This window comes from Nerophis ophidion, linkage group LG16 (assembly GCF_033978795.1).
Source record: "Nerophis ophidion isolate RoL-2023_Sa linkage group LG16, RoL_Noph_v1.0, whole genome shotgun sequence".
NCBI lineage: Eukaryota > Metazoa > Chordata > Actinopteri > Syngnathiformes > Syngnathidae > Nerophis > Nerophis ophidion.
Genome location: NC_084626.1, coordinates 26860831 through 26878582, shown reverse-complemented (window position 1 = coordinate 26878582; position 17752 = coordinate 26860831). Strand labels below are relative to the sequence as shown.

Genomic DNA, 17752 nt, shown 5'->3' with positions numbered 1-17752 from the left:
TGTCCTTAATTTCGACAAAATAATAGAATGGAAAACGACAATGTTACTGCATACAGATATGTCAGCAGACTGAATTTGGAGCCTTTGATTGCTTACTACCTTTCTAATAAAATTCAAGTTGCCTTATATGTTCACTATTTTATTGAAAGACAAACTCGCAATAAGAAACATATGTTTAGTGTACCCTAAGATTTTTTTTTTTGTAAAAAAATAAAGCAAATAATGCCATTTTTTGTGGTCCGCCCTGACATCGGTAGGTTGGGAGTTCAAACCCCGGCCGAGTCATACCAAAGACTATAAAAAAATCGGAACCATTACCTCCCTGCTTGGCACTCAGCATCAAGGGTTGGAATTGGGGGTTAAATCACCATAATATAATTCCCGGGCGTGACACCGCAGCTGCCCACTGCTCCCCTCACCTCCCAGGAGGTGATCAAGGGGATGGGTCAAATGCAGAGGACAAATTTCACCACACCTGGTGTGTGTGTGACAATCATTGGTACTTTAACTTTGACTTTAAAAGTATCAAAATATTGGTATTGGGACAACACTAATTCAAACTGTGTTACTGTCAGAGTTTGTTGGTGACGAACCCCAAGATGCAGAGAAGGCGGCAGGCATTGAGTAAAGAAACATGGTTTAGTAAAACACTAAGACAAAACCAAAAAAAAAGGGGGTACAACAAAAAGCGCGCACGAGGCGGATAACAAACTAAAAGAGCTAGCATGGAAACTAGCAAAAACAAAAGGGCCTAGCGTGGAAGCTAGCGGGTATCAAGCAGAAAAACAGAAGTCATTACGTGTAGTACAAAGACAAATTGAAAGCAGGGAACAAAAGACAGTAAGCTACAAACTGCTACCAAAAAATAGCTTACCGCTACGCTGCAATGGCACAACACGACACGACACAACAGGAGTGGCATTACAGAAGTGACAATGATTGGGACTGGATGGGAAGACAGGTCTAAATAGGAGCGGGCTGATTGACACCAGGTGTGGCCAGGTGCCAATGAGGGGAAACAGCACTCAGGGAGAAAGACAGGAAACAGACAAAATAAGATCGCTGACAGGAACTAAAGACAGGAAATACTACACACACACAGCGGAAAAAGTAAAACAGAAACAAACTGTCAGGGGCAAGCCTGACAGTTACTGTTCAAACTGTGTGTATTGTTACCGTGGCAAAATATATGAAATCTGCTTGTTAAATAAAACTTCTGCCTTGTTTTTAATGAATACCTCGGACTACCACGCTACTGTGTTTTTTTAATGTTGGTCTGTAAGGTGGTACTTGGCAAGCCAGGTGTTTTCTAAGGTGGTACTTGGTGAAAAGAGTTTGGGAACCACTGGTATTATTTTATAGAGCTCTGACGTGTTAACATTTGTTGAAATGCTTCGGTTCTTGTCATGTTGAACCTTTGAGAGGCTCTGACCTGAATTAGGTTGTTCACCCATCCCAATTCCTGGTCATGTTTAACTCCCGCAGAGGAGACAAGCTGTTCCTGTCAATACCTGGAATTCCTGCGGCATGCCATGATTTGTCAGTGTCCTGTTATGCGGCGATAAAACAAGGTAAGGACTTTTTACAGTGCCCTGCCCCCCCTTTCCTTCCTAGTTAATTGGCAATGTTATTATAACTTCATAACTTGGGAAGTCATGCCTTGTGCGCAGCCAGACGTTCAGCCTTGTGCAAAAATTTACATTTTAATGAAATATTTGAATAAGCCCTTGAAATTCACTCTGCCAGGTCGGCCAGCAGTAAAACCAACATTCCATGTTTGTGTTTTGAATGGCAGCGTCAGAGAAATTAGCATGCCAATCATATAGATTAGGGGGGGCATCAGTGTAAAGTCACATGGCTGCCCTATCAAGGTTCACTGCAGGTAAGCGCTGCTCGGGAAGAAGAGGCGGAAAAAGAAGCGTGAATTGACAGGAGAGAGACGCGGGGAACTCTTTGACGTGCTCTAATTCTACCAAGGAGGGTTTGTAATTGTCATGATTAAAAATGCAACAGCAGTCAAAAAACAAACCTAACATGCACATAATGACACAGAAGTTGGATATGAAACCCGGGGTCTTAAAGGGTTAAACTTGTCACTCCTGTTCCAGGTTTCCGACATTCCGTGCGTGTACAAGACATGATTACTACAGTGGGGCAAAAAAAGTATTTAGTCAGCCACCGATTGTGCAAGTTCTCCCACTTAAAATGATGACAGAGGTCTGTAATTTTCATCATAGGTACACTTCAACTGTGAGAGACAGAATGTGGAAAAAAAAATCTGGGAATTCACAATGAAGAATTCATGGTGGAAAATAAGTATTTGGTCAACCATTCAAAGCTCTCACTGATGGAAGGAGGTTTTGGCTCAAAATTTCACGATACATGGCCCCATTCTGTCCCCTTAGCATAAAAACAGCCCCAAAACATGATGTTTCCACCCCCATGCTTCACAGTAGGTATGGTGTTCTTGGGATGCAACTCAGTATTCTTCTTCCTCCAAACACAACGAGTTGAGTTTATACCAAAAAGTTATATTTTGGTTTCATGACATTCTCCCAATCCTCTGCTGTATCATCCATGTATCCATGTTGGTATAAACTCAACTCGTCGTGTTTGGAGGAAGAAGAATACTGAGTTGCATCCCAAGAACACCATACCTACTGTGAAGCATGGGGGGTGGAAACATCATGCTTTGGGGCTGTTTTTCTGCTAAGGGGACAGGACGATTGATCCGTGTTAAGGAAAGAATGAATGGGGCCATGTATTGTGAGATTTTGAGCCAAAACCTCCTTCCATCAGTGAGAGCTTTGAATGGTTGACCAAATACTTATTTTCCACCATAATTTACAAATAATTCCTACAATGTGAATTCCTGGATTTTTTTTTCCACATTCTGTCTCTCACAGTTGAAGTGTACCTATGATGAAAATTACAGACCTCTGTCATCATTTGAAGTGGGAGAACGTGCACAATCGGTGGCTGATTAAATACTTTTTTGCCCCACTGTATGTACAGTAATCTTTATTTATATATATTTATTTATTTTATATATATATATATATATATATATATATATTTATACATATATTTATTTAATTATATATGCACCTTATTGGTTTTTTTTATCCTGCGCTACCATGAGCGTATGTAGCGAAATTCCGTTCTTATCTGTGCTGTAAAGTTCAAATTTTGAGTGACAATAAAAAGGAAGTCTAAGTCTAAGTCTATTAGGATGCTGGTACTACATGTGAAGCTGGAAAATTTTAGAACCAGGGTATTTTAGAAATGGGGGGAAAATAATGGCTTTTATGGGTAATGTTAAAAGAGGACTGATTTTATACAAAAACCAAAACCAGCGAAGTTGGCACGTCGTGTTATTTGTAAATAAAAATAGAATACAATGATTTGCAAATCATTTTTAATTTCTATTCTATTGAATAGACTGCAAAGACAATATATTTAATGTTCGAACTGAGAAACCTAATTTATTTTTGCAAATAATCATTATCTTAGAATTTTATGTATTTCCACTTTGCATCAGTCCATCTTAGAGGAGCTCGGGCCCAGCGAAGCCAGCGGCATTTCTGGGTGTTGTTGATAAATGACTTTGCTTTTCATGGTAGAGTTTTGACTCGCACTTAGAGATGAAGCAACAAAGTGTAGTTACAGTCAGTGGTTTTCTGAAGTGTTCCTGAGCCCATGTGGTGATATCCTTTACACGCTTTTTAATGCAGTACCACCTGAGGGATCGAAAGTCCCGGGCATCCCTCTTACACGCAGTGATTTCTCCAGATTCTGAGCATTTTGATGATATTACAGACGTTGATGGTGAAATCCCTAAATTCCTTGCAATAGCCTGTTGAGAAATGTTCTTAAACTGTTCCACGATTTGCTCACGTATTCGTTCACAAAGTGGTGACCTTCGCCCCATCCTTGCTTGTGAATGACTGAGCATTTCATGGAAGCTGCTTTTATACCCAATCATGGCACCCACCTTGTCCCAATTAGCCTGTTCACCTGTGGGATCTTCCAAATAAGTGTTTGATGAGCATTCCTCAACTTTCTCCGTCTTTTTGGAACATGTTCCAGGCATCAAATTCCAAATGAGCAAATATTTGCAAAAAAATAAAGTTTACCAATTCGAACGTTAAGTATCTTCTCCTTGCAGTCCGTTCAATTGAATATAAGTGGAAAAGGATTTGCAAATAAATGTATTCTGTTTTTATTTATGATTTACACAACGTGCCAACTTCACTGGTTTTGGGTTTTGTAAAATGACCCTCTTAGGAAGACATAAATATTGATAGTGTTGTCATGACCTGTCACAGCAGGGAATGTCTTGTTTTTGTTGTAATATTTCCTATGTTTAGGATTTAGTTCTGTTCCTAGCACTCTTTTCCTCCCATGTTTACTTTTTACTTGCTAAAAGCGCTGAGTGTACACAACGGATAATTGTTGGCTGTATTATTGTACCATAATGCTGAATTAAATTTGTACTGGGAACTCGGAATTTCTGAGTTCCCGGTCGGACATTTTAATTGGTCGGATTTCCTACTCGGAAAGTCGGAGAGTTTTTACCAACCCCGGGTTAAGTGAGTGTAAATAATTTGATAGTCATATACTTTGTATTGTAGGACATATGTAAACGGTAATGTTTCTGTAGCTTTATTGCGTTTTATAATTTCCACATGGCGAGCAACTACATCTTTGTGTTTCATCTTCATACAACATGTTTGAAGGATGCAGAAGTTGTTTATATTCAGCAAGAATATCTTTCCTGAATGTGGCCTTCTTGATTTTTTAGTAAAGCTGGAACGTCATTCAAACTTCTGAACTTTTGAGGAAAACTTAAAGCATCTTTAGAAAAAAGACATGAAGCCATGAATAAAAAAGTATTTGAAAATCCTTTTTTTTTTTCCAAAACTTGACAGTGCGCCTTATAAACCGTTGTGCTTAATATACGGAATAATTCTGGTTTTGCTTACCGACTTCCGAGCAATTTTTTTTGGTACATGGTGGAATGATAAGTGTGACCAGTAGATGGCAGCCACACATGAGGTGTGTAGACTGCAATATGACTCAAGTAAACACCAACATTTTATATGTTCCATTGAAAATATAGAACATTATACACACGGTGCTCAAACATCTATCAAAATGTTCTAGTACGACTTTGGTAAGCTATGAAGCCGCACCACTTAATGGATTTTTGGTGCACTAAACATACAAGTATCATTATGGTGTGTGTATAAGGCAAGACATTATCTGGCGTTTTGTTTCGCAATATTATGCAAAAGCAATTTTTCTTCTCTTCTGGTACCTGCTGATCCGCATTTGGGATCAGCATAAGTCCTGAAAAATTGCGCCCATCCGCCATATTTTATAAGCTTCTTTTTCTCTCCCTTCTGTTATTGGACTTTCATCTTCCGCTGTTGCCATTTCTAATAAAAAGTATTGTAAAGTTCTTACTAATATCTGTCAGTAAACTCGCCATGAAAGCGCTAAAACATACCGGTATAGTGAGTTAAATTATTCACACAAGTAATGTTAGTTATCAGAGAGTTCCGGTCGAACGTGTTTTCGTGGGATGAGGAGATGCTGCTCTGTTATTGATTGAAGTAAAGTCTGAATGTCATTAAAACAATTAGCTCCATCTTTTGACACTTCTTCCACTCCCGTCCTTGCACGCTACACCGCTACGACAAAGATGACGGAGAAAAGATGCTGTCGAAGGTGAGCCACGTAAATAAGACCACCCACAAAACGCAGCATTCGGAAGAGACGGTCAGAAAGCTGCTTGAAGATTATCCGTAAAACATAATCTATGCAACATTTTCACCAAATAACCACCATTACATGTTATCCAGACCACAAGGAAATGTTTTACATTTAGAAAAATTAAGTAATATGACTCCTTTAATGCGCCCTATTATCTGAATAATATGAAAAAAAATCGAAAATAGACACTTCATTGGCAGTGCATTCTGTGGTCTGGAAAATACTGTAATATTAGACACAGGTAACATCATAATGGACAAGTAATGTCTTACTATATTGAAGACTATTTTGACCCAAATTCGTTTTTTGTTTTTTTTTGCAAATGTGTGAACAAAACAAACACGCACTCCTATTGCTTTAGCACTTTAGCACAAATGCATAATCAGCTTTGTCCAAACCGCTCCTGGCAAGCGACCATTGGGCCCACTATGCAAATGTGATATGACACAAAGTGCGAGACAGAGATGTTATTATTCATGTTGTTTTGCATCTCATCAAATATTCAAGCCAAACATTTCTTACACTAATGCCGACTGCTGCGACATCAGTGCACGTCCGACGGCACGGTGTTGGTGTAGATGAGAGGGAACACACGCACACACGCGCACACACGCACACACTTGTATTTGTTACCTTCTTGAGACCTCGGAAAAATGCCAACCTCTTTAGGACCACCCTTTCTGGATACATAAAGATTTGTATTTACAACAATAATATATTCATAGTATGCAAATATAAAAAGCTTGTTGTAAAAAAAGATTTGGAATTTCATAAGAATACGGTCACAATTACACAAGAAAAACTTAGAATCTTGGCAGTAGTATAATAAGTTGTAATTTAACTCAACACAAGTCAAAATTTACCAAGAAAAACAATTTGTGCGATATGATAAAAGTTTGAATTTTACTTAACAGTCACAATTTTACAAGAAAAGCTTAAAATGTTGGCAATTTTTTGAAAGGAGCCGTAATTTTACTTGAGAAAAATCTCAATTTTATAAGAAAACCTTGAAATGTTGGCATTATAAAAATAATCTGAATTTTACCGGCAAATTTATGACAAAAGTCATCATTTTACTCAAAAAAAACGTCAGTATTTTACAACAACAAAATTGGCAATATTTTGATAAGTCAAAATTCTATATTGTTGCCATTTTGCAGTAAAAAGTATATTGAAAAGTAACAATTTTAAATAAAGTAATACATTCACGAGAAAATATTGCAATATTACAGAAACTGAAAGAATATGAGAAATTGTTCCCAATTTTATAACAAAAATGTCGACATTCATTATCGACTTCAAGTTATTATGGTCTGGCTCTATATACATATATATATACTGTATATATATATATCTTTTTTTTTTTTCAATTAATTTTGGCCAAAGGGAGCACATTTTAATTTCTTACATACATTTGTTATTTCATATGTTAACCAGAGGGGGAGCACTTTTAAAACCGACACACATTCAACGTGAAAAATCACTCCTTTTTGAGACCACCCTAATTTTGATAGATATCTTCACTGCAAATGAGACATTCTCAATCAGATGCAATGGTTTTCTGTAATGGGACCATGATTTCGCTCCTAACTTGTGCACCGCTCCTCGTATGGAAGGTACCTTTCCTTGTTAATGCCTCAGGGAGGGTAGAGAAACACACACACACACACACAGCTGTATTTGTTACCTTCTTGAGACCTCCGAAAAATGCCAACCTCTTTAGGACCACCCTTTCTGGATACATAAAGATTTGTATTTACAACAATAATATATTCATACTATGCAAATATAAAAAGCTTGTTGTAAAAAAAGATTTGGAATTTCACAAGAATACGGTCACAATTACACTTAGAATCTTGGCAGTATTATAATAAGTCGTAATTTAACAACGCAAGTCAAAATTTAACAAGAAAAACATTTGTGCGATATGATAAAAGTTGGAATTTTACTTAACAGTCGCAATTTTACAAGAAAAGCTTAAAATGTCGGCAATTTTATGAAAAGAGTCGTACTTTTACTCGACAAAAATCCCACTTTTATAAGAAAACCTTAAAATTTTGGTAATATTATGAAAATAATCTGAATTTTACCGGCAAATTTATGACAAAAGTCATCATTTTACTCAAAAAAAAGCTAGTATTTTACAAGAACAAGAAAAAACTTGGCAATATTGTGATAAGTCTAAATGTTATACTGTTGCCATTTTGCAGTAAAAAAGAACATTGAAAAGTAACAATTTTAAATAAAAAAGTAATAATTTTACGAGAAAATATTGCAATATCACGGAAATAGAAATAAGAGAAATTGTTCCTAATTTTATAACAAAAATGTCGACTATCATTATTAGAGGATTTTTTTTTCCGATTTTTGTGTTTTTATGGAAAAATTAAACTCCATTAAAAAAGGAAAACGGCACAAAATCCAATTTTATGGCAATATTTTAAATAAAAAAATCAACCCTATTTTAGCTATTTGCAAATGCACCAAATCATTGAATTGCAATAATTGTGATTTAATAAGGGGTTTGTAACTTTATGTATTATTCTAATTTGATCTTTTTTGTAACACCGTTAATGAATGAAGGGCACATTTGCAGTTGTTTCCCCATATTGCTAGACAATAACTCAGATATGGTAACACCAGTGAGAAGAAAAGAATATGAAGTGATTTTTGGCCTGGAACAAGTTTTGCTTCGTTCATTATTGACATGCTTCTTGCTACTTTATGTTGTATACTTTTTACATGACATTTCCAATTCATGTTTATCATTTTACTTTTTTTTTTAAATAATTTTATCTTTGCCAATAATGGTAAAAGTCCACCCATCCATCGATTTTGTACCGCTTGTCCCTTTCGGGTCGCTGGAGCCTTTCTCAGCTTCATTCGAGCGGAAAGCGGTGTACACCCTGGAAAAGTTGCCACCTAATCGCAGGGCAAACACATATAGACAACATTCACACTCACATTCACCCACTAGGGCCAAACTAGTGTTGCCAATCAAACTATCGCTGTCAGAGTTAGTTTGTGACAAACCCCAAGATGCAGAGAAGGATGCAGGCATGGAGTTAGAAAACATGATTTAATTTAAAACACTAAGACAAAAAACAAACAAAAAGCGCGCACGTGGGCGGATGACAAACAAAGAGGCCTAGCTTGGAAGCTAACGGGTATCAAGCAAGGAACAGAAGTCGTACTTATAATATGAAAACAAACTTGGAAACAGGGAACAAAAGACAATTAACTACAAACCACTATCAAATATAGCTTACCGCAACGCTGCATTGACACGATATGATACGGCACGACAGGTAGCAACGACAAGAACGACATTGACAAGACAATAATCCAGCACTGACTGGAGGAACAAAGCAGGTAAAATAGGAGCGGGCTGATTGACACCAGGTGTGGCCAGGTGCCAATCAGCTGCAGCTGAGGGGTTAAACAGCACACAGGGGAAAAAACAGTAAAACAGACAAAATAAGAGCGTTGACAGGAACTAAAAACAGGAAATACTAAACACACTTAGAGGAAAAAACAAAAACACAAACAAACTGTCAGTGGCAAGCCTGACAATCCCCAGGTGCATGTATTTGGCAATGGGAGGAAGCCGGAGTACCCGGAGGGAACCCAAGCAGTCACGGGAAGAACATGCAAACTCCACACAGAAAGATCCTGAGCCCAAGATTGAACCCAGGACTACTGAGGACCTTCGTATTGTGAGGCACATGTACTAACCCTTGCACCACCGTGCTGCCGTAATGGTGGAAGTAATATCAATATTTAAAATGTATTCTGCTTGTATATCTATAATTATTCCTTATAATTTGTTTTCATATTTTAGTTTGGAACAAATGAACTGGATTTACATTATTTCGTACTTTGGTTGTCATACAATTTACTTTTGGAACATATTACAAACAAAAACAACAAACATTCACTTTTAAGGTGTCACGCCCATGGGATAATGTTTGGTTTTTGTCATGTTTGGTTTTATTTTTTGGGACACTCGGTTCCTGTTCCTGCACTTCCTTGTTTTCTTTGTTAACATAGCAACTTATTAGTTTCTGTTGTCATGTCACGCCCCTGTCCTCAGTTTTCACACCTGCTTGTAATTATCACTGATATTATTTAAACCTGTGGTTGCCAAGTGTTCAGTCTGGCAACTTTACATATCCCTCAACCCGATTCATGCCAAGCCATGCTGTTTATTCCCTCTTGCTCGTGTCAAGTAAGTTTTTGGTTTAGTTATGTCACAGTTGTTTAGTTTTGTTTTTGTCTATTTTCATGCCATTGTGCTAGTTTTGTTTTCAGTAGCAAAGTGTTTGTACCTTTTTGTGAGCGCCCTTTGTTTGCCTTTTTTGTAGTTTATTAGTGTAGTAAATAAAAATGTACTCACATTCACGTCTCGTTTGTGCCAATTTCCCTTTGCGTTGGGAAAACAAACTATCACATAGTCCAAGTCCTGACATAAGGTCCTCTGTGGAAGAAACGGCTGCCAAAAGTAAACTTTTTGAATCTCCGGCTCTTAGCTTTGATCGTTTACAAACTGAGTTCGGAGAGGAAGTGACGCCAGAAAGACCGCGCCCCACACAGGAAGTGATGTCAGAAAGAACGCACCACAGCCAGCTTCATAATAAAGTGGTTTTGTAACTCGGAGGTAACCACTGGAATTATGGAGGCGAGTCATCAAGACATGCCCGTGTTTCTCCTTTCATCTGTCCAGATGCTTGTGGAAATCACACATGAATACCTTAAGACAGGGGTGTCAAACTCAAGTACAGAGTGGGCCAAAATTTAAAACTGAACAAAGCCGCGGGCCGAGGTTGAACAAATTAACCTTTTAATAGGGACCCAAACAAGATTTTCATTGAATATTGAACAAGCAAGGCTTATATAACTTTATAGTGACATGCAAAATTGAGTTTCAAATAATAACAATAATAATTAAAAAATATCAATGGCATATCAAATCGAATTTGAATACAAATTGAATGCCTCTTTTGTTTTCTCAGCCTTCTGAGGTAAATATCAACATTAACTTTTTCCAAAGGCTAATACATTTGAAAATAAAATAACAATGAATAAATCAACCATTCAGGCCTTTTTACTGCTCAGTTAATGTCGGGGCTCAGGTGGGCGGGGTTAGGGGGGTTTTTCGGTAGCAGGTGGGGGGGTGTATATTGTAGTGGTCCGGAAGAGTTAGTGCTGTAAAGGGTTCTGGGTATTTGTTCTGTTGTGTTTTTGTTGTGTTTATGTTGTGTTACGGTACAGATGTTCTCCCGAAATGTGTTGGTCATTCCTGTTTGGTGTGGGTTCACAGTGTGGCGCATATTTGTAACAGTGTTAAAGTTGTTTATATTGCCACCCTCAGTGTGACCTGTATGCTGTTGATCAAGTATGCCTTGCATTTACTTACATGTGTGTAGAAGCCACATATATTACGTGACTGGGCCGGCACGCTGTTTGTGAGGAGGAAAAACAGACTTGACGACAGGTTGTAGGGGACGCTAAAGGCAGTGCCTTTAAGGCACACCCCCAATATTGTTGTCCAGGTGGAATTCGGGAGAATGGTTGCACGGGGAGATTTTTGGGAGGGGCACTGAAATTCGAGAGTCTCCCGGGAAATCGGTGAATGCGGTGTTACAGCGTCACCGCTGTATAGCACCGGCGGGCCAGCTCTAATGTTAATTTGATATCGCCTCAAGGGCCAAATGAAATTACACGGCGGGCCAAATTTGGCCCGCGGGCCAGAGTTTGACACCTATGCCTTAAGAGAAAGCGATTGCAGCTATTTGGGATACTACACTTCTCAGACTGCAAGAGAACTTTTGAATGTCCAGGTCCGGTCAGCTCTGATTCTACTTACTGAAAACTTTGTCCATTTGTCGAGGGAGAGATAACGAGAATGCAGGCTCCCGTGGATGTGATAAAAAGGTAGCATGTGCTTTGTATTACCTGGCCATCGAAGGAAGACTACGGAAAACGGCGAAGTAGACTGTATCAGTTATTGTCCACCATGTATGTCGCCGCCTCAACGTCTAGGTCCAGAGTATACAAGTCACCAAAAACGAGTGGACAATGAAGGTGATGGCAAAAGAGTGTCCTGACCAGATATTTAGATCCCGAGATTGATTGTTGTAAAATGTTATTTGTCACTGTGTACTTTTACGTGTCCAATAAAGATTTAATTTATGATGGCTCAGGTGTGATTCACTACAATAAGGCCCCCCCCGCACACTGGATTCCAGTTTATTGAAATACCACAACACTCGATATTGTTCAGATAAGTTACATTTAAGAACTTGCACACAAAGCAACACTGGAGGTGTCTATGACGTGCGCATTTTCCGCGCATGCGTACTAGGTCGCGTTGCGCCGTCTGGAGGTCTTAAACGACCATTGTATAAGAATAAGGTTATGTGGGATTTACCCTGGATCACCTTGATGTAAACAAGGCCTTAGCACGTGAGAGCGCAGACCTTCTGTTTACTTACCGACAGTACTTATCATTTATCTTTCCGTACTGACGTGAGGCGCTTTTAAAACTTTCATCTTGACTTTTTTTTTCTTTTAATTGGCTTTGAAAGCAGCGCTTTCTAAAAACGCAAAGACTCGTCGGCTGTGAATTACTGATTGTTGTGTTGGCGCCGGCGTATTTTTTATTATTTTGCGGGCGGGCGCGCGTGTGTGTGTGTGTGTGTTTGCAGGGGCGGGGGGGGCAGCCATGCATGCCTTTTGAACAGCAGGTGGTAATTGAAACAAAACAAGGGCTGATTAGGGAAGCGTCTGGCAACCCGTGATCCAAACAGCGCGCCGCAGAGGAGCCCAAACACAAGAGCCCTGGAATAAAGTGGTCATCATCTAATTAACAGAGCACATTTTAATTACAGAGTAAACCAAGCGGTGCCCTGTGTCAATTTAACTGATGTGCTAAGTAGCAGTTTACAATATCAGAGACAGACAAATAATTACAATCTAATTACAAGCGGCTCTATTGCACCGCAGTGCCTGCAGCCCATCTCAATAAACACTTTTACGTCAAACCGTGAATAGCAAACACGGCTAATTGCCGCGATACAATGTTGGGACTCTGCCAGCGTGCACTCGTGGACTCTTGCTTATATGGGAATCATTTCACATGGTTAGGGTCCAATCCAACAAGATGGTGACATGCGGGGCAGCATGAAGGCGGGTTCGGATGTTCTCCGAAATACGGATATTACTTTTGAGGGGAGAAAATCCATTAATCAATCCATAAAAGTGTATTTATATAGCTCTTAAAGGCCTACTGAAAGCCACTACTACCGACCACGCAGTCTGATAGTATTTCATCATTGATATATAAACTAACATTGCAACACGTGCCAATACGGCCGGTTTAGTTTACTAAATTGCAATTTTAAATTTCCCGCAGTTTCAATCAATCAATCAATCAATGTTTACTTATATAGCCCTAAATCACTAGTGTCTCAAAGGGCTGCACAAACCACTACGACATCCTCGGTAGGCCCACATAAGGGCAAGGAAAACTCACACCCAGTGGGACGTCGGTGACAATGATGACTATGAGAACCTTGGAGAGGAGGAAAGCAATGGATGTCGAGCGGGTCTAACATGATACTGTGAAAGTTCAATCCACAATGGATCCAACACAGTCGCGAGAGTCCAGTCCAAAGCGGATCCAACACAGCAGCGAGAGTCCCGTTCACAGCGGAGCCAGCAGGAAACCATCCCAAGCGGAGGCGGATCAGCAGCGCAGAGATGTCCCCAGCCGATACACAGGCAAGCAGTACATGGCCACCGGATCGGACCGGACCCCCTCCACAAGGGAGAGTGGGACATAGGAGAAAAAGAAAAGAAACGGCAGATCAACTGGTCTAAAAAGGGAGTCTATTTAAAGGCTAGAGTAATAAATAACTTCCTATCAACGCAACTTCTCAAACAGGTAGAAAACGGATGGATGGATTAAAAATGCATGAGAATGTTTTGTATTTTGAACATTATTTTTAACACTAAAGTGGAATTATTCATTACTTATCGTGTTAAGCAATGTCAGCTCAGATTTATCCGAGAGCCAGATGCAGTCATCAAAAGAGCCATAGGTTCCCTACCCCTGGTCTAGTTGTATAATGACATTTCAAATTGTATTCCTTTCCCAGGCTTTGAAATAGACACGTTTGGGGTTGTGGAATATATTTGTAATTAGCCGACGCGCGGAGAATAATGTTATTTCCGCAACGTGTGTCACTCCGCTTTTCCTCCCGACAGCAACAGGGGGGTCGGCAGATAATAGCTGGGAAAGTACCGGTATGGCGAGCGCAAGAAAGTGACGGCCCCCGGAGTGTTATCCGGCGTCATATAAAAATACATGTAGTGTTCATCGTGTGAGGCAATGCAAATTAAACAATAATTTAAAAAAATAACGGTTTGAATTGGTCCGGGTTATCGGGGACTGTTATTACTGACGGACAGGTGTCTCGGTGTGACTTCAGCCAGGCACGTAAGAATACACTCATCTCCATGGCAACGTTTCTGTCGCTTTTCCACCAATGCAGGGGTAGGCAACCCAGAACGTTGAAAGAGCCATTTTGGACCCGAATAACAACGCTGACAAGCGCCATTCATATAAAACTTTTCTTGTTGAAAACGTCGCGGAATGATCACGCGTGCGCGTGACGTCACGGACTGTCGGGAAATATTAGCGCAGCACTATTAGCGGCTAAAAGTCATCTCTTTTCATCGCGCAATTAAACAGTATTCTTTAAAGGCCTACTGAAACCCACTACTACCCACCCACATAGTATATATATCAATGATGAAATATTAACATTGCAACACATGCCAATACGGCTTTTTAAGTTGATTAAATTATCATTTTAAATTTCCCGGGAGTTTCGTCTTGGAAACGTTGTATAATGATGACGTGTACGAAAGACGTCACACGTTTTTAGGAAGTATGAGCGCTGCGCACACACACAGCTAAAAGTTGTCTGCTTTAACAGCATAATTACACAGTATTTTGGAGATCTGTGTTGCGGAATCTTTTGCAATTTGTTCAATTAATAATGGAGAAGTCAAAGTAGAAAGATGGAGTTGGGAAGCTTTAGCCTTTAGCCACACAAACACACGGTGATTCCTTGTTTAAAATTCCCAGAGGTGAAGCTTTACTATGGATCAGAGAGGTCAAGCGAACATGGTTCCCGACTACATGTCAACCGGCAGGTTTCAGTGAGAAAATTGTGTTAAAAAGTCGCCTCTTACCGGAGATCTGTGGAGTTTGCGCCGTCCTTGTATCTGCCGTCGACTTCCCTCAGAGACACTGGCCTCAAGACACCTGTAGACACACACCTCCGACTATCAGGTACAATTTAATCTCACTAAAACACTAGCAACACAATAGAAAGATATGGGATTTCCCGGAATTATCCTAGTAAATGTGTCTAAAAACATCTGAATCCGTCCCAATGCAATCGCCTTTTTTTTTACTTTATTTATTTATTTATTTTTTGTAGTCCTTCGCTATCAATATCATCATCCACGAATCTTTCATCCTCGCACAAATTAATGGGGAAATTGACGTTTTCTCGGTCCGAATAGCTCTTGCTGCTGGAGCCCTCACCCTTGTGATGTCATTGTCTGCGACTTCCGGTAAAGGCAAAGCTTTTTTATCAACACCAAAAGTTGCAAATTTTATTGTCGATGTTCTCTACTAAATCCTTTCAGCAAAAATATGGCAATATCGCGAAATGATCAAGTATGACACATGGAATGGATCTGCTATCCCCGTTTAAATAAGAAAATCTCATTTCAGTAGGCCTTTAAAGCAGTGTTTTTCAACCACTGTACCGGTGTGCCGTGGCAGATGATTTTACCAATAATTGATCAACGTGGACCACGACTTAAACAAGTTGAAAAACTTATTCGGGTGTTACCATTTAGTGGTCAATTGTACGGAATATGTACTGAACTGTGCAATCTACTAATAATTCAATCAAATCAATCAATCAAAGATTTGGGTTAAAAATATTTTTTGCAAACCCGCGACCCCAAAGGGAATAAGCGGTAGAAAATGGATGGATAGAAGGGTCGAAAGAGATGTGCTGTTAATCATACACAATCCATATGTAAAACAAGAACACATATGCTTGGCTTTTTTATGCATTCAAAATTAAATAAAGAGCTAACAGTTAAATCAACACACGGAGGCTCAGAAAAAAACCCTAAAATCACCCAGAAAGTGCCAACAATACTACATTAACTTGTTGTGACCTGACAATTAACCAGATATGAGCAATATTGTTATTATAAGCGCTAACGCAGACGGACTATCTTAGTAGTGCATTGATAGCAGTGAGCTAATGCTAGCTTGCGTTGCTATTGTTGAAACACCGAGCTGCCTCTGTTTTGTCTCAAACTTGCTAAAAGTAAATTCCAGAATATAAATCATGCATCTCTCACCTGTTAGTAGACAAATGCAGCCAAGCACCGAGAGTCCGGTCGACTTTCACGTCTCCGAAATGGCGAAATAGACGCCCGAAAGACACTTCTTGGAGGAACCTTTTTAAAACCAGCGTGAGAATTGTGATTAATTCTTCATCGAAAAAGGGATTATGTGCGCATTTTATAAGTAAATCTTTGTTTTACCATTGTTTAGTTTGTATGTTGAGCACCTAAAACGCAAGTAAAACTGATGTAATAGTCCCAGGAGGCAGGAAACAAACAAAAACAAAAACAACCTACAAAGTACAATGATGTGGAACTAATTAATGAGAATCAGGTGTGCTGGCAAAACATGGAACAGAAAACAGAACAGAAAGTAAAGGTGCTTCAAAACAGAGAGACCAGACAGGAAATACTGACAAAACAAGAGCACCGGTACAGGAAGTGATTCAACAAGTAGTAGAAACTCGAAATAAGAGCACTGGACAGAAATTAAGAAAAAAAGCGAAGAAAAATCTAGGAATTAGCCACAAAGTTTTCATAAAACGCAGGGCACTGAGGGTCGGAAAAAAGGAGAAGGTTATAATTTGGGGTTTACGGTATTTATGATAATGTCCCAGTCCATTGGGAGGCTACCAGACGTCCTACCTGGGTCACAACTTAGAACACCTTTTGTGTGTTTTTTTTTTTCTTTGAAGTTGTAATTTTACTGCCTATTTTATATCATGGCCAGGGGACTACAGATAAAAAATAGCCTTCTGGCTAATTCTGGCTTTTTTAACCATGTATTTTATCAAATTGCATTTTACCCTTTTTCATATAAACTATACTAGGGGTAGGGAACCTATGGCTCTCGAGCCAGATATGGCTCTTTTGTGGACTGCATCTGGTTCTCGGATAAATATTAGCTGACATTGCTTAACACGATAAGTAATGAATAATTCCGCTGATCATCGCAGTTTTGATTGATTGAAGCTTTTATTAGTAGATTGCACAGTACAGTACATATTCCGTACAATTGACCACTAAATGGTAACACCCGAAGAAGTTTTTCAACTTGTTTAAGTCCGGGTCCACGTAAATCAATTCATGTTACGTGTTAAAAACAACGTTGAAAATATAAAACATTCTCATGCATTTTAATCTGTCCATCCGTTTTCTACCCTACCAGTTCAAGAAGTCGCATTAAGAAGTATTTTATTTATTATTGGTTAGCTTCAGAATACCAATGTTATTAAAAAAAATAAGAGACTTATTATACTCTAAAAATGCACGCATTTAGTTGTATTCAGTGTTAAAAAATATGATATGGCTCTCACAGGAATACATTTTAAAATATTTGGCTTTCGAGGCTCTCTCAGCCAAAAGGTTCCCGACCCCTGACCTAAGGCCTCCTCCAGACTGCTACCTCTCCAGGGATTATGTTAAACTCTCCATGCAAAAAGGGGGAGGGGGGGGAGAAGTGGCAGATCAACCGGTCTAAAACAGAATCTGCTTGAAATTTAGAGTACATAGCTGCGTTTTAAGGTGGGAC

At 39.2% G+C, this 17752-nt stretch overlaps 1 long non-coding RNA gene across 1 annotated transcript in view; it reads right to left on the bottom strand.

Moving 5' to 3' along the window:
* The window catches only part of LOC133535674 (uncharacterized), a 104624-nt gene extending 88077 nt beyond the window's left edge, over positions 1-16547 (bottom strand). The window contains exons 1-3 of the long non-coding RNA XR_009802287.1: positions 16423-16547; positions 16237-16335; positions 15040-15112 (exon numbers count right to left, since the gene is read on the bottom strand). This is a non-coding gene — a long non-coding RNA (uncharacterized LOC133535674). The remainder of the gene's footprint in view (positions 1-15039; positions 15113-16236; positions 16336-16422) is intronic.
* Between the last annotated feature and the right edge of the window lie 1205 nt (positions 16548-17752).